The sequence below is a fragment of the Notamacropus eugenii genome, chromosome 2, assembly GCF_028372415.1.
Source record: "Notamacropus eugenii isolate mMacEug1 chromosome 2, mMacEug1.pri_v2, whole genome shotgun sequence".
Classification (NCBI taxonomy): Eukaryota; Metazoa; Chordata; class Mammalia; order Diprotodontia; family Macropodidae; genus Notamacropus; species Notamacropus eugenii.
Window position 1 is genome coordinate 376,451,148 of NC_092873.1, and position 4,289 is coordinate 376,455,436.

At 42.8% G+C, this 4,289-nt stretch overlaps 1 long non-coding RNA gene across 2 annotated transcripts; it reads left to right on the plus strand.

Annotated features, from left to right (window-relative positions):
• The first annotated feature begins 599 nt into the window (after positions 1–599).
• Positions 600–3,882, plus strand: LOC140524055 (uncharacterized). 2 transcript variants are annotated; one of them, XR_011973551.1, is made up of 2 exons: positions 600–677; positions 1,890–3,882. It is a non-coding gene; the product is annotated as an uncharacterized lncRNA (long non-coding RNA). The 2 variants fall into 2 exon arrangements; XR_011973552.1 differs by lacking the exon at positions 600–677 and adding an exon at positions 684–816.
• The last annotated feature ends 407 nt before the right edge of the window (positions 3,883–4,289 follow it).

Consider the following 4,289-nt stretch of genomic DNA (forward strand, 5'->3'; position numbering starts at 1 on the left):
ATAATTCCATTGGCTTTTCAGGGCCCTACCTAGCGGATGATTCTTGCTTCAGAGTATTCGCTCTACTGTCTTTACAGTTTATAACCAGCCTGGTCCCAATACTCCGTTGGGCCCTGTCCATTATGTAGAACTGGAGTCTGGACATATACTTTGTGTCCCTTCCCACTTGACCCAGGCCATCATCGGGAACCTTAGCTATCATTCAGTCCAATGTTCTGCCTGACAGAGGAGTAATTGAAGTGCCAACGTTGTTTCTTCATTTATGAATCAACAAGGTAATCCCTAAGGGATTAATGTTTGAGGATCTTTTTTCTAAGGCATAGACCAAAGACAAGAATCTCTTAGAGGAGAATTTAAGGGCCAGGAGCATCTCTGGATAGCTGAGAACTTTCCTGTTTCTTTTTCATCATACTCCCAGGTTCCTTCCACCTCTTCCATCAACTGTAACCTTCAACCTTTAGATCAGGCCTCCCTGTAGGTTAGGAGGTCAATGTTGGAGGCTTCCAGGAGGGGAATGTTTGGGGATGTGTCATCCTCATAGGGCAGGTTGTGAATGAAGCTACCCAGGATATATGGGCTGTGCTTCAGAGCCAAGGGGCAGAGCCTATAATATGATAAAAGGGCTTCCCATTTAAAGTCCTAGGTCAACCTTTCTTCAGTTACTACCGCTGAGTCAGGTGAGTATCTAGCAAGGGTCCATGGTGGAAGGGCTGGAGCTCTGAGCTGAGGAATGGAGACTTCTCAGTGGTCCCTGTTCTTCATAGAGGAGCTGGGAGGAGGCATCTGGTCAGAGGGAAACAAGAAGAAACCATGATAGTAAGCAAGGGTGTGTGGGGCAAGAAGAGGAGGAGAAAGGACTGTGGGAGTGGGAAGGAATCAGAATCGGATGGATGGATGGACAAATGAATAAAAAAGCATTTATTAAGCACTTATTATTGGGTGCAGATGTAGCAATTGTCATGATTTAGGCATTTCCTGACCCTAAGAGTCCCTGTCCCTAATTAGACTTGTTGTGAGGATTAAATAAGATTTTGTAAAGAGCTTAGCTCAGTGCCTGAAGCAGAGTAGACACTATAAAATGCTTAGTTTTTTTCTTTCCTTCCTTTTATCTCAGCCCCATATACACACTTGTACAGAAATACATGTGAGGCAGCTAGTTGGCACAGTGGATAGTGTACCAGGCCTGGGGGGCTGGAGGGATCAGGAAGACCTGAGACTGGAATTATCAGTGAACTGATATCAGTTCCAGGGCAGCTAGGTGGGGCAGTGGATACAGTGCTGGGCCTACAGTCAGGAAGATTCATCTTCCTGAGTTCAAATCTAGCCTCAGACACATCCTAGCTGTGTGATCCTGGAGCTGTGGATCCTCTTTGCCTCAGTTTCCTCATCTGTAAAATGAGGATTTAATAATAGCACCTACCTCCTAAAGTTGTTGTGAGATTCAAATAAGATAATAATTGTAAAGCACTTAGTACAGAGGAAATACTATATAAATGTTAGCTATTTTATGAGGCATACTCACATAATTTCCTTGACTATTCTTTACCATAGATATGAATACCTAATAAGGATGTGTGGAATTTTAATATTTTTCTAGGACATGGGAAAGAAAGCTTTTTTAAAAAGGGATTGATTTGGAAACCACCATAGGAAGACATTATCTGGATATTTCCTATTCAGAAAACAAAGAGTTGAGAGAAAGAAAATCTTAGAGTCCCCCAGCAGTCACCTGATCGCAGGATGTCAGCTGGTCAGTTTCCATGCCCTTGTGGCAGATTTTAGCTCTGACCATGGAAGTTTTCATAAGCTTCCAGTTTCAGGGGCTGAGTCTTCTATGAAATTATAGCAGGGAGCTCATGCATCTAATCTACCATTCGATTCTCTATCAGGTTTGGTGAACTTGTGCAGAGATGTCCAGACAACAAAACCAGCAGCCGTACCATCCCCCTCCTAAAGGTCAGACCCCTGAGTGTGTTCCCAAGTGCCCTGTCCAGGTTCCTGCTCCAGTTTCTTCCTGCTGCAGCTCTAACTCTGAAGGATGCTGCAGTTCCTGCTCTGGAGGACCATACAGCCCATTTTCCCAGTGGAGGAGGAAATCCATCAGACGCCGCCCCCACAGCTCTGACTGTGGTGACAGTGGCAGTGGGTGGAGTCGGAAGTCTGAGGCATGTGGGGAGTGTGGTGGCAGCTACTGGGGCTGCTGCTGACTCAATCCTCTCAGCCCACAAGCCTGGTATTGAAGGAATGAGGCCAACGATCTTCCCCCAGCCCACGACTTCTCTTCTTTTATCAGTTCTCTTTCTTTAATCCTCTTCCTTACTCTTTAGGCTTGAGATGCTAAGAGGTTCCAGTGAGGTGCCCAAAGCTCTCCTCCAGGGGATTCATTCCACTCTGTTCTCCTGGAATCCAACTCAGCTTCATCCCCTGTACTTCTCTGAAACCTTCCCTAGGATACATCTTCCAGCCCTGCAGCTTCCTCTGTGGACCAATAAAATTTCTTCATAGGACTATCTGATTCTTGGTTGGTCATTTGCTCTCCATAAAAGCTAGTTCTCACTGCCAATGAGATAATTTTTGCAAAGCACTTTGCAAGCCTATATAAACACTATATAAATGCTGGTAATAATTATCTTTATCTTCCCACTCAGCTCTCCACTGCTAGGTTGCTGCCCTGAGTTAGGTACTGAGTCTGGAAGTCAAAGAACAGGACCTATTTTTCTCGAAGCAATATGTATCCCTCAGCTTTTCACTCTCACTTATTCCACAATTCAATTTGTTGTCAAATCTTGTTATTTCTACTTTCACAACAACAATGACAACACACACATATCTATCACACCCATCAATCCATCCATCTATTGATTATCTATCTATCTATCATCTATCTATCTATCTATCTATCTATCTATCTATCTATCTATCTATCTATCTATCTATCTATCTATCTTGTTTTCTCCACTCATAAAGTTTATACCTTAGTTTAGTCCCTAAAACACCTGGATTATTGCTATTGTCTCCCAGTTAATCTTCCTGTTTCCACCTTCTTTCCATTCCAATCCAGCCTCCACTCACTTCAAAGGTGTTTTTCTAAAAGCATATGTCTGACCTATTCACTGACCTCCAGGGGCTCTTTATTAACTTCAGGAAGAAACAAAAATTCCTGTTTGGCATTTGAAGTTCTACGGAAACTGGTCCCTTTTTACCTTTCCACCTTTCCCCTTACCTCTTTCTTATCTCCATGAACTGTAATCTAAGCTACTGACCTTGAATCTGACATTCTGTTTCCTGTTTTTATACCTTTAGTATTGACTATCCCCTATATCTAGAATGCACAGGTGGCATAGTAGATACAACAATGGACCTGAAGTCAGAAAGACTCATCTTCCTGAGTTCAATTCTGGCCTCAGACACTTACTAGCTGTGTGACCCTGGGCAAGTCACTTAACCCTGTTTACCTCTGTTTCCTCATATGTAAAATGAGCTAGAGAAGGAAATGGCAAACCACTCTAGTATCTTTGCCAAGAAAACCCTAAAAGGGGTCACAAAAAAATTGGACATGACTGGAAATGATTAAACAACAGCACCTGGAATGTTCTGTCTACTTGCTTCCACCTTGGCTTCCTTCAAGACTCAATTCAAATATCCCCTTCTGCAGGAGCCCTTTCCCAGTCCTCCCCAGGTGCTAATGCCTTCTCCTCCCAAATTGCCGTTCATATTCTTTGTGTGTATCATGTATGTACCTAGTTGTCTCCCCCATTAAAATGTATTGTCCTTGAGGACAGAGACTGTTTTTGTGTTTTTTGCTTTTCTTTGTATCCTAAGTACTTTTGTACAGTGCTTGTCTTGGAAAAAGTACTTAATAAAAGCTTGTTGGTTGATTGATTAATCTATTTGCTCCAGTGTGTATCAGGTAATGTATGAGATAGCTAAGAAGAAAATTCATTACCACAGATTTGACTTAGTTAAAAACCTCACCACAGTTATGTAGACTGGTCCTGGGATGTCAGACCCATGGTCCGGCACCAGGTCTGTACTTAAAACCTTTGAAGTGTGGTAGGACCTGCTGTAGTGCTCAAGAACCCAGGTGCACTTCTGCAAAATGAGGCACCAGAGTAGATGTTTGTATTGGCTATTGGTGGCACAGTGGATAGAGTACTGAGTTTGAATCTTATCTCTCGCAACTTACTAGTTGTGTGACTTTGGCAAATTACTTAATATTTGCCTACCTCAGTTTCCAAATCTATAACATGGGGATAATAATATCACCAGCATCCTAGGGTTGTTGTAAG